General features: G+C 36.7%; 1 protein-coding gene across 9 annotated transcripts in view; it reads left to right on the top strand.

Moving 5' to 3' along the window:
* Positions 1–20838, top strand: part of DMD (dystrophin) — a 1181986-nt gene that overhangs the window by 230567 nt on the left and 930581 nt on the right. The gene's annotated exons all lie outside the window — the stretch shown is intronic.

The following is a 20838-nucleotide window of genomic DNA, read 5'->3' on the forward strand; positions in this document are numbered from 1 at the left end:
TGTCTACAGAGGATTGCTGCTGAAAAGTAGCTAAAGTAACTTCATATGTTTCAAGACTTTTGGAAATAGATCTTGAGATACTGTTTGGCTGTATATATGTAATACAATGCTCCACTTGGGTGAAAAAAAAATTAATCCCATTTTCTGTCATAAATAGGTACCTTGCTGCATTGTAACAAGTTTTTTTCTATTCTCCCTCCTAAAAATGGAGGGAAGAAATGTATTTTCTCTGAAGCAAACAATACTTTTTATGTCTCATGCAGGACAGAACAGATTTTTGCAATGGTTCAAAGTTGAAATCCCTTCAGGGTATTTCAAAATGAATTTTGTTTTCTATTTCTATGTTTTGCATCCTTTTCTAACTTGAAGGCACAAAATAATGGTTGCTCCATTATAAGAATGTGTAGCGTTTTCATATTGTATGTTTTTATAAATCTGTCTTTATTGGGGTGATTAAAATACCATTTTCTGTTATTAAATAGCTTTAATTAATCTTGTCTCTTAACATAAAAAAAAAGTTTGGTTTTTATTTCTATTTCAACATTTTTGCTTTATTCATAGCACTCATTTCTGTGGAAACTAAAGAGGCCAGTTAATGGTTTATGAGTTCAAGCTGAGCTGAATATAGCTAAGCTCTGTCTTGCTTGATGTTTCATCAAAAGCTTTGTTGATTTGCAATGTTTATGGACCTATTTATTGAACCTTCACAGCTTGAACTATGCCACCGAGCTTGTTGACATTGCTGAGTTTATCTCTTGGTACTTTTGCAATCTCAGAAGAAAAGTTTAGAGCAAATGAGTTATAACAAACTTGTCACGGTTCATAAAATATGCAGTTAGGACAATGAAGTTGATCTTCTTGTTCATTGATCATGATACGTTAGAGAAATCTGAGCAGGCAAACACAATCTCATCTGGGTAGGTGCGTGTGTGTCCTTTTCCTTTATACTAAGATTTGACTGCAACCTCTTAAGAGCTTTAAAAAATAGCTCATAAAAGAACAAATATTTTCTGTCCATGAGACTATACTTGTATTTCAAAACGAAATCTGGCTGTTTTGCAGCATGAAATAACATGTTTATTGTTCTTCCATATAGATATTCTTTTGTGAGGACTGATACATCAAATGAGCAAACAGCAAATTGAATCAGAGGCTCATAAATACCATAAAAATCATTCAGCTTTTAACAGTGAGAGCATCCCATGCTCTGTGCTACTCTTCAGAACATCCTGTCTTCACAAACTCTATTTTTAGCCAATAAGATATATCTTGCTGTATAATCTACTACTGTTCCTGGATCAACAGTGCACATTATCATGGTTTCAGACACTTCTCGGTGTAACTTGAACAGAAATAGATCAAAGGTAATGCGGCTGCCTGGCATCTCAGCAAAAGCAACAGAAAGCTATGGGGTGTTTATTCAACAACAGTGAAATGGATGGCTTAAGGAGTCATGGATTGGTTTTTATTTTTCATTTTTGTTGCATGGGAAGTATTTTTCCCATGTGAATATTTCCATAGCTACTATTAACTGGGTTGACATGGTTCATTCTTCTTTTAGAACTCTGGGTGTGCAACCAGTTATAAGCATCCAAAAGGGAAATTGGATATTAAAAAAAAAAAAAAAAAAAAATTCCATGTAGTTGAATGGACTTTGATTGGGCTTTTGGTTCCTTTTTAACAATGACTGAATAAAGACTTTATGTTTTTCAAATAAAAAGTAATTGCTTATTGATTTTTGAATGCAAATTGTATTCTAAGGCTTCAATATGTAAAAAAAAGGAAATACAGGAATATGCTTGGGGGAATATTTTCTTTGCTTATCTACTTCTGTGCTATGTAGCCTGCTGATATTACCTGGGTCGACTTACTAGGCTCAAATATCTAGGTAATAGAGAGCAATAAGCTTTTTCAGCCAGCAAGTCCTAGCAAGAAATCAATTTTGATATCTTGTTTCCTGAACTGCAGGTGCATTAGTAGATTAGCATCCTAACTTGAATGATTGAATTGGGAAGGTGAGAAAAGCCCCCATATATTTGTTAGAATATTTGTATGAATAAGGTCAAGGTGTTGCCATCTGTTTGAAACACGCCTGTGTAAGTAGTTACAGAAAATACCAATGAGCCCTTATAGTCACATACAACTCCTTAATTCTGTGGAAAATGAAACATACGTTGTAGAGAGCATTTAAATTAGTGAGAATTCATCATTAGAAATTCTAAAGTTGATTGTGTGCTGTCTGTGTGGAAGGGTCAGTCTGGAGAATCTAGAGAAACCCAGAACTGCATGAGATATCTGAAAGTATTCAAATATATGTTGTAGGATTTTATCTTTTACAATGGTATTTCTTACTTAATTTCTATTTATCAGGCTGCTCTAGTCTTATGCCATTTGTCAGCCTGACTTGTGGTTTTTATTCACTTTTTTTTAGAGTAGCAGCATCCTTTGCTCTATTTTCCTTTCCATATAAGAGTTCACCAAGAAGAAAGTCAAGCACATGCTCTAAGTGTTGTCTGTGCTGACACTCGTACAGTACATTCACCACTGTTGTCTATGTAAAAGTTCTTAGTTTAGGACTTGTTAGACTGTAGGACCAGTCTTTCCTACCTGAAGTTATCTTGTGATCATACTGGAAAATATTGGGATTAAGGGAAGTATTAGATTCCCAGTAAAATATCCAACAATCTTCTGTAAAAATACACTGTTAAGCACCCACATATATCATATGTGGAACACTAAACACAATAAGTCTTAAATATAGATAGCCTTGGGAGGTAATTTAAAAGGAAAAAAATATGGAATTTCTATATTGCTTCAGTTTTATTAAGCCAATCTTAAGCAATTAGTCTTTAAATTATCATAAATGTATAATTCTCAAATGCACTGTTCAGCTTTGCTCACAACTCAGCCCTGCATTTTTAAGGTACTTCATGTGTTCAACAACCACTTATTTTGTGGCAGATGGAGAGTATCCCTTTGAATACTCATCACAGGAATAACTGTTCCTACCAAATGAAAGGGAATTTGCTGTAAACATTCCAAGATGTGTTTTACTCCAGTTTGTTTAATAGCTAAATATAGTGATGAGAAATGCAAGCAGAGTTTCAGGGGAAAACTCCTGTTTGTTTTGAAGTCTAAACTTCATGTAGAGAGTAGCATGCCCATTCCATGAACAAAATTTTAAAGCAAAGATTGTATGGCCTGTTAGAAAGCGTCAGTACAGACAGTCATGTCATAAATACAAGCACAGTCAGTGCAGAGCTTGGGTGAAAGGCTGTTGTATCACTACTAAACTAGCTTATTCAAGATTGTGATGGAGAGGTCAAACTATCATTTTATAGTTGAAAAGTAAGAGAAAGTCAAGGATATACCTCAGCACTTGTATTCTTTTCTTCCTCTGGAAATTTTTATGCACACAGAAACATATTTAAGAAATTCACTTCCATTTTAAAAAAGAAGTGTACTTTCATGGACGTATTTAAGGGAATATGGAGTGATGCTGATAACGGGTTGGTTTAGGACTTTAGTATTAGTCAAGGGAAGGAAAGGCACTTTCTGCAATCTTTCATTTCTTGCAGATAAAAGTTAATCAGCCTAACAGAATCAGTGGAGTATTGCCTGACTTTTTCAGAGGAAGTTTTGGGATAAAGGGGGAATAAGCAAAATTCTTGAGGCAAATGTCCAATAAAATTATCAAAATAAATAATTGGATTTTGATTTTTCCAACTTTCTCCATGTTACAGAAAGCACAGAAAGGACAAGAAACCTCAAAACTAAACCAATAGTTTCTCTAACTTTTTAAACAGAGATAACCATATTCAGGCAATTTACCATTATGCCAATTTTATACCATTGTAGTGAATAAAGACACAAGTTCTGTTTTGTGCAGTATTTAAAATATAAATGCTTCAGGCAGAGGCTATTCTTTCTGCTTATTTTGTGCTGTGTAGATCAGGAGACATCAAGCTCTCTAAGTGCTAGTAGGGAGTGAAAACATTATGAATAATACAACATACAATTTAAAAAAGAATAGGTTATTGAAATCCTGCTTCAGGTAAACTGATAAGGATAGGATGGACTATGAAAGCTTGACTATAATAGGTAAAATGAGTATATCATTTCCTAGAGTGGTAACAAGGAAAGTTGATTGTGAATCTGCTGCTGACTAGCATGTAAGATTAATTTATTTGCTTAATGAGATAATTTTTATGAAGCTTTTTTTTCCAATCTGAGCATTACTTTTTGTTAACCTTTGTCATGTGTGCCCTTAAATAAAGACATGCTTCTCCTCTAAAAAAACAGTCTGCTTGTAGGCTTTACATAACTGTGCTGTATCAATATAATGGGTTTGAGATGTTATTTTTTTTTTTTTCAGTGCTAAGGGACATGGCTGGTGGAAGATCTCTTGTACTTCATGATGAGATTGTATTTCAAGATACAGTCTAGAAGTATACTATTCATTTAAAAAGAAAAAGTCTCATTTTTTGGTCAGTTTTGGCAAACCTGTTGATTTTGAATACACAAATTTAAAGCCTCTGTGTTCATTCAGGATTTTGTTCTGACAAGGTGGTACTAGGTCACAGGATACTATGTTTAGAGGCAGGTTTCAGGGTTAATCTCTATATTTATAATATCAGTTAATTTTGTTTATCTTTTTATACATTTTACTGGACTGAAACAAACTGTGAAAAGATCTGTATGTCAGTGAAAAGATAATAGCCCATGCCTGTAAGGATTTTTTTTTTTTTTTTTTTTTTTTTCAATCTAGGGATGTCAAAAGATATTCAGAAATTAAGTAAAATGCTTCTTGGTAGAATTAATTGTGTTCTGAAAAAGACTGAAGGCACTCACATATTTCAGGAAGAGGGTCTGTGTTTGTTTGATGAAGTGTTTGATTGATGAGGTGTTGCCTGTTTTACTTACTCCACAGTAATTAGTGGAGGTAGGATACAGCCCCTTGGCCTGATCATTGGTGACTTGCATCCATGGTTAGAATTCCTGTCTTTTTGAATTATTCTGATAATTCAGATACTTTGCTTTTACCATTTGCCTATGCACATAGGCAACATACACATACACGTGTGCTATGCACATACACAACATATTGTGTATTCACTGCCTCTTCTAGATTCAAAGCTTTAAGCAAAATTATTATCCAGTAAATTCCTTGTTAAAATTGTCTGCCTGGTGCCCCTAATCAGACTGTGATCTTCCCTGACATTTTCTTCAGCCCAGGAACTCAGCCAGGCTCCAGCAGCTGCTCTGCACAGCTGTAAATTGGATCATCATGTCAGTGGCTGGTCCAGCTTTTTCCTCTCTTCCCTGTCCCTTTCCTCAAGAAGGGTCTGCACTGGCTGGGCAGTGATGTCTGAGGGTGATCCTCCATTGCTAACAAGTTACAGCTGCCTGCATTCCTCCAGTCCATGGTTTGGGACAGGCCTTTGCTGCCTGGCACAATTGAACTGGAGGGGTGAGAGTGGCTGTGTCAGACTAAGAACTTCCCAGAAGTTCCTTGGACTCATTTGCCTATTCCCAACTTTTCCACAGCTGGCCACAAAGCTCGATGAGCCTCTCATATTCTCCAGGAGCAAAATTAAATTTTGTATTAGTATCAAGAGAAAATAATTTACTTTATCCTTCACCTTCAGAAAGGGGGAACTAAATCTTGGTTGTAATTCTGAGAATCTTTTGAGTCAGCTTGCTCAGCTCTCACTGAGCATTGAAGACTTTGAAGCCATATCTTGTTACTTTATTTCTTGTGGCTGTTCCTTTGCCTACAGGGTGGATTTTTCTGAGCAGTGAGTTCCCTAACTTAGTAGAGTCATATTTTATCATCTTGATGAAATTTCCACAATCTCAGAGAGCTTTACTGCATACTTAATTCAACCCTCGTTACTGTGCTGCATTGCACTTAGATCTGTGAGTGTCAACAGAGGTCTGTGATGAAAGGAGATCCAAGGAACAGTGTTCTCAAAGATGTCATTGAGATTGCTGTGGGGTATGTTTGCAGTAGAGTGACAATACAGTCCTTTTACATTCTAATTCTTAACTATTTATGAAGTTCAGCCGGCAAAATTTTGTAACATTTTGTACTGGAGCAATGTAACTTGAAATATAATCCTGGGAAATTCTGAGCAAGCTCTTCAGGGTCAAACAACTGAAGTTGTCTAGATTTCCAGCTTGTTTTCTCTTTAAAATGGATTTCCACATTTGATTCTCATTTTTTGCCTCATAGCAAAAGGAAACAGGGAGAGAAATGCCATTTGTGGTAAATGTCCTCTTGAGATCATTTGAATTATTAAAATACTTGTCAATACTAATCCTTCATAAGTAGAAAGCTTCATCTCCCCTTAACAAAACAGTAAATGTTCTGGTGATCTGAAGTGAGAGCTGTCAAGTCATCAGATGTATTTTACAGAAGCAGCTAGGAGTATTTTAAAAAATGGTAAAATATTTTTTGGCTGTAAGAGGGATTTTTCCATCATTATTTGAAAGCCAATAAAAAAAGAATTTATTGACAGAATTAAGAATAAAAATGGATAAAATTTATAGAATGTTAGTAGCATGGCAGAATTGTGTTACGAACACAGATATACAGCATACCATCAGAAAGTGATGCCTCCTCTCAGATCAGCTCTCCTGAGACCTACCAGGGATGCAGTCTCTACTTTTGGGTTTCCACTTAGACACAGGTGTACTGGAGTAAGTCCAGAGCAGGGCTGCCTGAGGCTTGGGTGCTGGAGGACGTGGCATGGAGGAGCTGGGTTTATTCACCTGTCAGAATAAGGCTGGGTGAGAAGGATTGCCATCTACAACTACCTGGCTGCAGGTTTGTAGTGAAGAGGAAGACAGAGGCTTCTCAGAGGTGCATGGCAATAGGACAAGAGGCAAAGGATGTGGGTTGGAAAGAGGGAAGTTCAGGTCTGGTATTCTGAAAACTTGGCCTCAGTAGTTGGTCACCAGAATGGATTGTACAGAGATGCTGTGGGATCTCCATTGCTGGAGATGGTCAAAACCCAGTTGAGCATGGCATTGAAAAGTCTGCCCTTGCTGCCCCTCCTATGCCTATGGAACTTGGACTTTGGGAGGTCCCTGCCAGACTCAACTGTTCTGTAGTTCTACCTCCAGTGCTTATATTAAGACTTAGACATTGCACAGGACTTTTTTTTTTTTTTTAATGACACTTGGTTTTGGTTTTGCTTTTTTTCTTTTATGAATGCAGATTCTTAGAAAAAGGACTATATTTTCAGGAATCATATCTATTCCTGGACTGAATAAAGAAAATATGACAGAAAAATCACAGAAAATTAAATTTGAATATTTCCAGCTAAATCTTCGTATGATAGCATAATAATTGTTAATTGGTTTGTTTGCTTGTTTATTTTTTTAACAAGTCAATGACATTTACATTAAAGAAAAATTTTGAAGAAAAATTTTTAGAGCTGTTGAAAGAAGGATAAATAGTTATGAATTGTTTTTCAAGTTCCATGATTGCCTACTGTGGCCACTTTGCACAAGGTAGCAAATCTAAATTCCATCAGAGTGTATATAACAGAGGACTGAGCATGTGGAGGTGTGTAGCAAATCTTTATGTGCAGGGTCAGACATTATTGGTCTGTTTTATGTTGAACCTCGGAAGTTTAACCCGGATCAGTGTCCTGAGCAGAGCAAAATGCAAACATTTTTGTAAGATATGCTTTCTTTCAATATGATTTGAAGGAAATCTGTTACTAAAGTCTTCATCTTTTATGTTTAGTTTCTTAGCAGATGCTCCTTAGTCTACCTAATTGCATTATAATGGCTTTATGCTGCACCAGATGCTAAAGGGATAACATTTTTCTTTCTTGGATAGCAATGCAGTCTCTGTGTTTGGAATTCTGTTTTGTGGTTATGTTGGTGTCAGGCTATGGCACAAGCCAACTTCAGGTGCTGGATTCTGATTTTATACTAAATAAAACCAAATCAATTTAAACTTTCTCAAGAAATAAAAACAAAAGATGTCTCTAATTGACAGAATTTTGTAAGTCAATTTATAAGTATTTCAGTCTTTGTTCTAAGAGCAAGAATAATGATTTATGTCCCATTATGACCAGTGTTTGCTATAATGCACAAGCTTGTTTCCTTTCCTGTTTATCAGTTTTTATTACACTGTTCTTTCCATGTGCTTGGCTAGACCTATGCAGTGGTCTAATTTGTTACGTTGTGTGGAACAAAGGCTTCATGAGAAGGAAGAAATCTGTCTTTATTCCTAATTGAAGGGGCAGTTGCAGGCTGCAATCAAATTGTGAGTTTCTTCAGCAATTTTTGCCAGGATCTTATTTAAAATTAAAAAAAAAGAGAAAAAGAAAAGAAGAAGAGCTTAGAGACCTGTTGCACTTTCAGTCAATGCAGATTTACTGTTGTTTAAGAAGACTTCTTCCTTTCATATATGATTGTTCTAAATGCCCTGTTTGGGAACAAACAAGTAACATCAGAGCAGCTCACGTGAAAAGCTTGAAAGCAATCCTTAAATCTGAAAATTAAATACTAATTTTTACTGAATGGAATTCTTAAATTAATAATCACCTGCTATTAAAATAATATCAGTAGATATCATCTTGGCCATCTAATTATTTTATAACTTATTACATAGACCATGCAAAGTGCAATTTATTATTAGTTGTATTGCTTTCTTTTGTGTAGAAAGAGTGCATTAGAATAATTTATAATTAAAATATTACTGTATTACCAGGAAAGAAATAATAACTGTTACTACTGAAGTATTTTTGTCTGTTCCTTGATAGGCGAATTTGGAACTATCAGCCTCAATATTACATAGAATTTTAACTCATTCCTGTAACCCTAACTTTAAAACCTTTCAAAGAGCATCATGTATTTCTGTAAAATGTTATGGGGTTTTTTTTTAATGTCTTCTTTTAAAATACTTGCTTACTAAAGTGAATGTGGGAGTTTTGGAGTTTTTTGGGATTTTTTTTGTTTGTTGTTTTTTTGTTTGTTTGTTTGGTTTGGTTTGGTTTGGTTTTTTTTTTTTGAGAATGGTGGGCCCTAAAAGTATATTGAACTTTGGGCCCTAAAAGTATATTGAACTTTTACAGAATATATTTTCTGGTAGAGGAGAAGAAGAGGGGAAAAAAGACAGGGAATGAGCAAGTGAACAAGAAATATAGATAGATAGATAGATAGATAGATAGATAGATAGATAGATAGATACCTTTTAATGCATTTTTTGGGGGGGAAAATACCTCCCAGAATAGATATAAACAAAAATTTCAATATGCCTGTCTTCCCTTTCTTGTGATCAGTAAAATGGTTTAATTATCATTTCTCCCCATGAAGTGACTAGCCTACAGTTAAATGCTGTGAATAGTCCTTATCCTTCATGATGGAGAATTCCCTCCTGCTATTAGTAACTGTCAAAATGCATGACTGTTTCTGCTCTGAAAGTCTTGGTAGAGTTCCTCATTAATTAGTTTGTGTACAAACATGACTACCTTTGCCAGTGGGAATAATGAGAAGCCATTAAAGGTAAAGCCAGAGAAAATCTGACTAGAGTAGATGAATCTTCATTACAGTCTTACCATATGACCTTTATCAACATCTCAAGCTTCATTACACACACAAGGTTGTTGCATCAGATTGGTAGTGATAGTTTCAAACACTCATTTTTTAGTTATATGGATATGCAGATCATTTTGCTCCTCTTGGATTCTGCTTTTCACCAGAATTTGTTTTATGTGTTTTAAAAGTTCCTTTGCATAAACAAGGAGTGAGAAGTAACAGTGATACCTAAATGTGTGTGATAATGTGCACCTGATCTTTCTAAATTCCAAGTGGACAAATAATGTAATAACCCACAGATTTTCTATAATCAGTTCTTAAATTTTAAAAGTACCATGCCTTTTCTTTATGTGGACTCTAATAGACATTCTCCTTGGTGGAATACAAAAGAGAAAGAAAACTGTTTCCTTCAGGAAGTGTAAACAGTTTGACCGAGGCAAGTGCCAATGTAATGTCACGGTTGTTATGTTGGTATTTCCTTCAAGTAATGGGTATCCCTCATTGCTATTTAAAAGGTTACCTTGATAACCCCAAGGTGAAGTTGTCTGGTAGGTTTCAGCTGACCTGTGTTAAGCTGTAAGGGTCACCAAGAAATTGGATTCTGCTCCAACCTGGGAGAGCGTGTTCCTATGTGATTTTTCCAAAAGTCATTTTCCACCCAGATTGCAAGACAAGTGACTTCTGTACCATGTCACCTGAAAAGTCTTGGTTTCTGGATGTTTTTAGCTTAGCAGCGTAGCATGTGTTCTTTCACAGATGGTAGTTCTCAAATAATTCTTTTAACTGAGGTTTTTCCTGTATCTGAGGTGAAGACCTGTGAGTGTCAACACTCCTAATTTGACTTTTCTTTGGAACTGGTCCTATTGTGCCTGGTCCTATGAGACCAACTTTTTGGTCATGCAGAGTGTTTGGGAGTAAATTTGTCAGTGCCTTGTTGACCACAGAGATACCTCCCCACTTCTTTCTCCTTGCGTGATAGTTTGCAGCAAGGTACCTGCGGCTTCCAGTGACCAGCCCACACACAGTGAGCTAATTCTTTTGTTTATCTCCATTGCAATAATACTTGTATTACTCAGGGGTTCACATAAGTGCTTGTCCTAAACAACTGCAGGGTTGGAATAAGAAAGTAGCTCAGAATAAATCCTAGGCAGATTGAGGCAGAGGAACTGTGTCTGGGAATTTCCAGGTTGGTTCAAATTCCTAAAGTTAGGCGTCCTTAGATCCTGCTCAGTCGGGGAGTGGGGGTGGCAATTCACACCAAAGCAAAGGATCTGTTAAAAAGAACAGATCATACTGGAGTGGGGAAGAGGTTCTTGTTTGGGTTTGTTTTGGATTTGGTTTTTTTTGTTTTTTTAAAAGCAGGGGGGATTCTTTTGTGTGGTGGGTTTTTTGTGCGTGCAGCTGGAAGGGGAAGACAAACACTAAGACTGTATCAGTTCTGTTGCAGGAGGACTCTGCTCCTTTCTTGTGTGGGAGGGTTGGCAGATTGCTGCTTCTGAGTGGCGATGAAATTCTGAGCATTGCTGAGCTGACATCCCTGGTTCCTTGAGGCTGAGTTTCAGACATCCCTGGACTGGTTAACTTCTCCTCCTGAAAGAAGCAACCAAAATGTGTGGATAAGGAGGCTCCTGATAGTTCTGGAGAAGTGCCTGCAACACAGTGGTTACAGAATGGGTCATTATTGTCCTCTGTTAAGATTGCAGCCGTGCTGTGCATACTCCATGAGGAGATCCTGCAGTGCTGTGACCCACAGCTGCAGGGATCCCACACTGTGTTCTGCTGGATTTGACAGTGCTAATGTGAGTGTCGGGGGATGCAAAGAAGATTAGACCCCACAGATTCTTGACAGGATATTTGTGCTTGTGGTCAGGAAGAGCCCAATGATCTGGGATCACAAACACTCTTTTTCTTTCGTTTTAGAGAAAGAGTTTGCAATCTACTAATAGTTCCTAGAAAAAGCTAATGGGCAGTATTTATTGGGAGACTCTTCTGTTAAGCTGAGTAGTTGTACATAATTCCTTTTGTGATTCCCTCCAAGGGTTTCTTTTCATTCCAGCATTAGACAAGCTGGTATGATTGGTCCTCAGTCAAATCTCCTTATAAGAACTGTGTGTTTCAGAGTATGTACACTTGTTCAAAAGTGCCATGAGAAACTCCATAAAAGCATCCTGCTCTTTGCAGCAGCGTTATGGCATCAGGCTCTCATCATGCTTTGAGCATCAGGTCCTTATTGGGAACAAGAAATTACAAATACTTTAATTTTATCTTCTTGTCAGGCTCTTTTGGTTTTCTTTGTTGTTGGGTTTTTTGCTTATGTGCACACTGAAATAAATAGCTTTGAAGAGTTGGTCTTTTGCTGGACTGGTTATTTCTTTTACTGAAGGCTTAGTTGCAGTGTTTAAAAATTTATAATTCCATTAGTAACCAGTCATTTTATTTTGACATCTCAAATTGTCATGACTTACCTATTGAATTGGATTGATTTACATTCAAATGCATTTCCATTCTAGAGTTGTATTCATCTGCATTATATTAGAAGCTTCATTTTGTCAAGGAACCCTTTTAGTGTTTAAAGAAATAACTATTAAAATGGGTTAGCAACTTTTCAGTGGCATCTTCAGGAAGTGTTAGCCATTGATTCTTTTTCTCGGATTGTTACTTCATTAGGTAAAAAACTGTTAGGGTCTCTTATTTTTGCTATACTCAAAACACCAATGTTGTCTGGGTTTTTCTCCCTTTGGATTTTGGAATAATCTTAGTAAATAGGGTCATAAATTCAGAAATTAAAAAAAAAAAAATTAAAAAGTTGCAGCCCACATTTTGCCCTAATTTGGGAAGAAAAAGGAGCACTTACAATTTCCATAATATGGTAAACTAGATTTTCTTTCCTACCTGACTGATAAAAATTTATGTGTGTTCCTCTGTCTTTTTCCAGTTGTGCACACAAGTTTCTTCTATTAAATCTTACTTTTCTGTCAGCAGTTACCCTTATTGCTTTTGTTTGTTTAGAAATGCCCCTGCTCTAACAATTTGATTCCTCAAAGATGTGAAACAATATTAAGAGATACAATTTGAAGGCATTGTAAGAAGTTGCAGTTAGTGTTTGTTGATTAGATTCCTCAAGTGGTATCTGGTTAATATGCAGAACTTGATGCATGAGCAGTTGAGCTTCTGAGCTTGGCCATAAGGAGTTAAGAATGTGAAGCACTTTTGTGCAGATTGCAAATTGGCCGTTGCTAATTCTCCTGTCTTCACCAGTTGATGTAGTATCAATTAGCAAATATAGGTTTTAATGCTGTCTTTAATATTCATGATTCTTAATTGTCTTTGTTAATTGAGAAGAAACACTCTGGTGCACACTGTTTGACAGGTAAGAATTATGATCTGCTGCTTATGTTGGCTGTAGTCCAGAGAAAAGTAGGTTACTGATACACAGGTATGTGCAAACATCTTACCCACAGATTTATTCTTTTGATGGTGAATTTCCCTGCTTTTGACAAACCAGCTGAATAAGGGGACAGCTGATGGTTGCAAGTAGAACATCTGAATAATCTGTTTTGAGGACTCAGTTTGCAGGTTCATTTGCAACAGAGAGCAGGCAAAAAAGGGAGCTTTTTAGGATTTAGGAACTGTTATCTTAAATAATTGTAAGTGTTGCAGAAATCACTGAGACCGAAACAATGGAGTGTTATGCATGGTGAAATTATCTGGTTAAATTTTATTAGTATTTTTTCCCAGATATGTCAGGTTTGATTTGTATATGTTTGTCTTTGGACTTTGGACTTAATATATTTTCTTTATGATGTTGTATAATTGGCTTTGTTTGAAATACTCTTACAACAAGTAAACTATATTTATTTAAGCATTTCCAAAGGCCATTTTTTTTCCTTTCAAACAGTTAAAACTATTGCTTTAAATAATTAATAGAGGTGACTCTAAAGACTATGAAAGAGATAATCTAAAATTAAAAAAAAAAAAAAAAAAAAAAAGAAAAAAACAGAAAAAGCAGAAACACTTGAGTTCAGCTGAAAAGTGACTTGGAGGTGCTCACTAAAACTAGTTTTGTTTAAGTTTGTGTTTGCTTTTAAAAGAGACTTAAGAGCTTGGCTTATTTAAATGCTTTCAAAAATTTGGACTCAGCTCAATAATGCTAAAAATTCAAGGAAACGTATCATATAGCAGGTAAAAAATCATAAAGCATGGTTGATGCTTTCTATAAGAAATGTTTCTAAATGAGGCTTTCAGTCATTTATAGTCAAAGGATAGATTCTTAACTGGAAAAGGTGGTCATTCTGTGTTCCTTTAGGAACAGAAATGGCTTGATTTTAAAATGTTAATTAAAATTAAAATCTTAATTTTTCATGAGAGCTGTAAAATAAATTGAACTGGAAGTGGCTTACACAGAAAATGAGAGTTATCAGTTAATTTTATTGTCCAAGATTTGGCATCTTGTCTGATGCCTAAAGTGAGTCTCACTTACAATTTCGCTTTTGCTTGTGTCAGGGTTAGCCTGTACAAATTGCAGCAGCATTGTGTGGCATGAGCGGCTCTGTACCAGATGGACTTCAGAGATATAATGGAAGCAATATTGTTCCCAGCTTGGCAAGTGTTGCACGGACTAAGCTGCCCAGCTGTACACCATGGGCTTCTGTGGAGGATATTGGAGCAGAAATCTCATGCTTTGTAGGGTTCATGGACTGTTGTTGGGAGAGAGGGGGTAAAAGCTTCATTCTCCACCCTTGCACAGCAACATTTTGTAAGGTACAGATAGCCATGTTTCTGGCTGGGACTGCCTCTTTAGCTGATGTTTTGTTGTTGTAGCACTTTAGACTTTCGTGGTTATGCTACGATTCTATAGTATTCTCAAATCAGAACCGTTAAAAGCATCCAGAATGAAGGATTGTTTGGAAAATAAACTTAGAATAAGAGACTCTGGTTAATAAAGATGAATAGGAGCAGGGATTAATGCTTCCCCACAGGCTCTCCAAATGTAACTGTGCTCAGATTGCTGGTAGCAGCAGCCCAATTATTAAGGGACTGTCCACCAGCATTAGAAGGACATTTGGAAAGAGTGGGGTTCATGGCTGCTCCTTCTGACATATCCGTGACTGCATCTGCACAATAACACAGCCAGTCGGGAGATCCTGTATGAGGAAAATGACGGGGGAAGGGAATGGTGGGGGGAAGTTGGTTTAAGGAATGACAGTATGAATTTACTAGGGACAAAATACAGGAATGTTGGAGGGCCCAACATTACTTACAAGCCTGGATCTATATATAAGTGTTAGAGTTTCTTATGGTTAGAATATTTCTATTCTTTGTTGCATGACTATGTACATTTCTTTGTTAAAGCTCACCTGTTACGTTAGCAATCATGTAGTGTGAAGTGATATATCAGCCTAGGGAGATTATGGTTGTACTTCCAGGGGAAGATTGCCCTGTGTAGGTAGAAATATCAGACTGCCAGAATACACCATATGTATTCTCAGCTGGTTACAGTGTTTTGGATCATCAGTAATTGAAAATATGTGACTGCTACAGAAATAGGATGTCAAGGGCATCACAGTATCAGGTTTACCTGGAAACACCTCGACTTTTGAAAATAGGCCTGGTCTTCACCACCCTGAGAATTACTCTGTATCCTGAGTTTTTCCAAAATCATTGTTGTTTTGTCCATTTCCAGTGCCAGAATATAATGAATACATACATAAAAAATAGCCCCAGCATCCCTCAGAGTTATTGTCTGAAATCTGCTGAACTTTTCCTCTTTATTTAGGGAAGAGAGAAATTACTGTTGGGTTAATGTACTGAGAATTCAGATGTTCTGGTTCATAGATATAATCTGATTGTTTCTGGTGGAGGGATTTTTTTTTTTATTTTTTATTGGCAAAGGTTTTTATACTTATTCATACTGTTTTCTGGCAGATTAGAAATCAGAGACCATTATTTTCTGTTGCACCATTTATGAGCGGAAAACTGTTGAAATTAGATTCACTTCAAAAATCTCTATCAGTCAGGTAGGCCATCACTGTTTTATCGGTACCTTTCTTTAGGGTACAGGGTTTTAACAATATTTATTGTTGTCTGTGTAACAGTGCCTGGTACACGTGGAAGTACCATATGAGAGATACCTCACTTGATACTTATTTTAATTGAAAGGGCATACCTGAAGGGGCATATTTTTAATATGGTAGTGAGCATGTAGTTTAAATTGTGAGAGATAAGTTCTGCAATACCATTTAAAAATTTTCCTTAGTTTCTGAAGGATTCTTTGAATCCCCTTAATACCTTCAGTATGTTCAAATTTGTATATTAATCATATGATTAGACTGAAATTTTCATGGCTCTTTTAACACTTGCTGCTTCTGTGAGCTTTGAATTGATGCAAAAAAATTGTGAAGTCAAAAGTTACCTTAGCAGGAACCAAGAGGTGACATTTCTCCTAAACTGTGAAAGTAAAGTCTTGTTAGCAATCTACTATCACTTTCATCATTGCAACTTCATGTCTCAGCGAGATGTGATGACTCAGGGTTATTATAGTTGTCAGTTCAGTACTAGAGCAGAACAGCTTCAAAAATGTCCTATTAACCTGTCTCATAACCCAGTGCCAAAACACTTTCATCATCTAGTATTAACGTGTTGAAATAGACTAAAGATTTATCATTTTATTACTCAGTGCACAAAAGTCAAATGACTTCCTTGGTGTCAAAATAAATTTCCCAGAAATCATTTCCTAAATCTCCTCTTCCCATTTCTGTGCCTCCTACTTACTAGAGTTTCTAACCAGTCTGATTTTGAAATCAGTGTGCCTTTCTACTGACATATGTACAATTGGCAGTAGCCTTTCTCTGGTCAATAATATATTTTTTTTTATTCTAAGGACATATTAACAGTTCAATGGTGTCCCATTGGTCTGTTCTGGGTAATTATTCTTACGTGTTTCTCTGATTTCTATAATATTATAATATTAAAATGAAGTAGAGCTAGTCTTTCTTCTTTTCCTATAGGTAAATGAATATAAAAGTTAGAAAATTTAGTATAGTGCTCAGTTGTCTCCAAAAAATTTTAAAAAGCCATATGGTGAGGCATAAAGATATTTATGTTTGTAACTTCTGGTTTCTATTTCACTTGGAGTAAAGACAGACCAGTTTATACTAGAGCTACTAATTAAAAATCATGAATCATGATTAAAGATCATGTGTCATGAATCATGTGTCATGAATGTAGAGCACAGATAAGTAATAAGACATCCCAGAAGGTGATTAGATTTAAAGGTGACCTTAAATGGCAGATTGGATATTATTTGGATACCAGTTGCTTTTGTCTTCTCACTGTGTGCCCAAACACTGGGTGATTAGGAGCATACATATAGAAGAAATTTCAATAAGGATTTCATAAATCTACCATTGCTTATACTCTACTGTGCCTCTAGTTTGAGATGGAAGTCCGTTACTAAAATATTGTAGCAAGAACTGATACTACAACATCTATTACTGCTGTTCACAACATATTTAGAGTCCAGGTAGAAATTACTCCTTGTTTTCTAGAAGCAGAAATAGTTAACTGTGTATACTTTATAATGATTCATTGTGTTACAAACATTCCATATGGAATGTTGGTATTTTTCTTATTTAAGCAGTAATGCTTCTGAATACTTGTATTTTTTTTTAAGGCAGTTGAATCACATTAGGATTCATACATTACTATGAGTAGGAATTATTTTTTTTATAGTGGAGACTGTTGGATACATGCTTTATAAAATGGCATGAATTAAGAAATTCAGACTGGGGAAATCCCCTAAAAGAGAACGCATAAGAATTTGGATATAGAAATTGTCAGAATACAATTCCTTTATCTCACAAAAAGTTTTTACAATTTTTTTTGCAAATTTATGCTTTGTTCATTTCTCATCGGGACAGAGTTAAGGATTTCTGGAACTTTATTTGAAAACTGAGAGGAAACTCTACTTTGTGCAGACTTTCTGTAGCTCATCTGAATCATGGTCTCATGCCTCAAACTTGTCTGGCCAATTGGGAACGTTATCTCCTATGAAAAAAATAAATATTTTTTCAGTCAGAGTGAGAGACAGACAGGCTCTCTTGCCCAAAGCTGAAGAATCTCCTGAGAGACAAGGCTGGCTGAGGTTCAGGTGCCTGCTCAGAAGAATTCAGAGGACAGTCTTGATGGCTCTGTTCTCAAGCACAAAATTACCTTCTCGTAATAGAAATGCTGTCAAAACCAGCTAGCCCTAGAGCATTTCTGTATGTGAGTAAATCATTGTGTTCTGACATGCAAACATCAAAACTGTAGACTTAGGTTTCTAATTGGCTCCAGACAGGGATCACAGTGAATCAGCAATTAAACACAAGCTGTCAGTGCAGTCCTGTAGGTTGAAAGCATAATCCCCATGTGTACAGATGGGGAAATTGTCAGAAGAGGCTGGGAGATGACTGCTGCTGTGAATAACAAGGATGAGGGAAATCACCCATCATCTGCTCTGCCAGTACATCTCGTCCAGGTCGTTGGTGAGGCTGGCACGGAGCACACACTGCCTGTCAGGTTTCCAAGGGATGTTAGAGAAGGCAAGTTGCAAAATAATGAACTGAAGAAACTTCAGACACGGTCCCTGGTTTCTTTTATTTCAGTGTAGGAGAGGGTCTAGATAGTTCATACAAGGCAGAGGGAGATTATGAACAATAACTGGATTTTTCCTGTAAGAAAGTTAGGCAAAAAAGGAAGGAACGGAATTAATTTTAGACACTGGGCATGTAAAATGTTTTTATTTTATTATGCAACAAAAAAGATAATTAACCACTGAAAAAATAATGAAGAATTGTTTTAAATTTTTTACTTTTAGGTGTTTTCAATTTATTAACAACTCTTTTCTGAATGTTATATTTTAGGCAAGCATGAATTATTTGGCTCATTTTATGGATAAGATGTTGAAACCTAATGTCCTATGTGCAGGCTGTATTAAATGATCAAATGGTCATATCTGACTTAAAGCTCTAACTCCACTTAATGACTGAATTACATAATTATACCAATAGTTGAATGTTGGTTCTTTTCAAAAGAGCTATTAATGTTTTGGATGGAAGGCGGGAACCCACCTTCTCATCCCTGTTTCGCTCCTCTTTAATGGGGCTTCAATTTCAATTATTAACTTTAATTCTCTTCCTTGTGCTGTTGGCTGGAGAATGTTACAAGATTTTTTTGTGTCAGATTCTAATTCCTTTTCTTATATTGATAAGTACACTTTCACCTTGGTTGATTGTATGGACTTCCAATTTTTATGGTGATGTTTGCAAAGCAATGCCACTCAAGGCAACAGTTTCTAGACTGTTAGACTACTTCAGGCTGGTTACTTTTGCTTGCTTATTTTCAAGTGTCTAAAGTTCTGCATCTAAAACATCTGAGCCATTTCACAGAATATGGTGATGAAGAAAAATTTATTTATATTTTTATACCCTCTCTTTCCCTTGGTGACAAAAAGTCTTCCCAGTCAAGCTCCAGCACTGCCTGAGAAAAAGCAGTTCTCTGGAGAATAGATTTGGTGTTGAAAGTCTTCATCTGCTTAGTAAAGATTTGTTAGTATTCATCAATGATTTGGGCTGCAGGAGTCAGGCTGTGCTTTCCTTGTCACTTTTTGTAGCAGCAGGCACTGCTGTGGTGTTGTCTCTAGGTAGAAAATGAGGGTTTTTCCTACAAATCCCTCAGCTGCAGTCCGTGTTATGGGAGGAGTGACAGCTGTTCTGGTGAAAAAGACATGAGGTGGGATGCAAGTGGGAGTTGGAGACTGCTGAGGAAGGAAAAGTGGATTGGGCGAAGGAGATCACCAAAGCACAGCCTTTCCTTTCCAGAAAAGCAGGATCCTGCAGAGAAAACACAGGCATATGAATTGCTGTTCACTTTTGACAAAGCTTAGCTTTTTCATGTCTTAATACTAAATCCTGCTTCAATGTGACCTTTATAACACATATCTATCAATGGTTAGAATTTCAATTAGCAGAAGAGGACTGCTGCTTTAAAATAGCTAATCAGAACAAGACTGTGTTACAATAAACATCAGTCACTGTCAGGGATACCTGGACTAGGTGCCTAGATTTCATTAGCCATACAGGGAGTCGCTGAGGTCTCTTGATCTGTTCAGCCTGGAGGAGACTGAGGTCAGACCTCATCACATTCTGCAACTTCCTCGTGGGGGGAAGAGGAGGGGCAGGCACTGATCTCTGCTCTGTGGTGGCAGTGACAGGACCCAAGGGAATGGCCTGAAGCTGTGTCAGGGGAGGTTTAGGTTGTATATTATGAAAAGAGTCTTTACCCAGAGGATGTTTGGGCACTGGAACAGGCTCCCAGGGCAGTGGTCACAGCACCAGCCTGACAGAGCTCAGTAAGCGTTTGGACAATGCTCTCAGGCACATGGTGTGGCTCTTGGGGTTGTGTTGTTCAGAGCCAGGAGATGGACTCAGTGATCCTTAAGGGTCCCTTCCAACTCAGAATATTCCACAGTTCTGTGACTGCCGTGTCTGTTCCACATGTTCAGGTGGTGGCATGGTTTGGTAGCGCCAGTGGGGAAGAGTGGTGGATTCTGTCAGTTCCCTGAAACAAGGTATTTGTTATCTCTGATCCTGAGGTCGCAAAGCAAGAAAGGAAACAGGAGGAAATGGTGTGAGACATGAGAAGACTTTATGCACGTTGAAGAGGAGAAGGCTGGAGCTTTTTTTCATATTATCTAATTAATTTCTTTATCAGGAGAGCAAATGAGCAGTCAGAGGGGTGAGGTGTGTGCGTTGCCTGGCTGTACATTACCTCTGGTTGGGAAAATCACTTACACACCAGAAAATGAACTTTAAACATAGATCTATTAGCTGTGTTTATTGGCTCTTTTAGAAGAAAGGATGGCATTATTCAACAGCATGTACTGAAAGAATGAGTTACTTATGAATAAATACTTCCTTTTATTTTGGTTTAGCTCTTATAATTACCTGTAAAGGAGTCAGACAGTGTGACCAGGCCTAACACATTTTTATTTGTTTGGTTTATGCCTATGGCTAGATTTAACAGTTTTTGCTTCCAAACTTCCAAAGATACTCATTGTGAGCTGTTTTGTGGAAAGAAAACTTTTCTCCTGGTTTTCCACCACTGCACAGCCACCTCAGCTTTCCCAAGTTAGCTTAAGTAGTAGTTTTGATGCTTTTTAAGATATCATTTATGTGCTAAGTTTGTTTGCTTTTATAGCTCCTGCAATTCCATGTGCAATATCATATTTGTGCCATTTAT

This window comes from Aphelocoma coerulescens, chromosome 1, assembly GCF_041296385.1.
Source record: "Aphelocoma coerulescens isolate FSJ_1873_10779 chromosome 1, UR_Acoe_1.0, whole genome shotgun sequence".
Classification (NCBI taxonomy): Eukaryota; Metazoa; Chordata; class Aves; order Passeriformes; family Corvidae; genus Aphelocoma; species Aphelocoma coerulescens.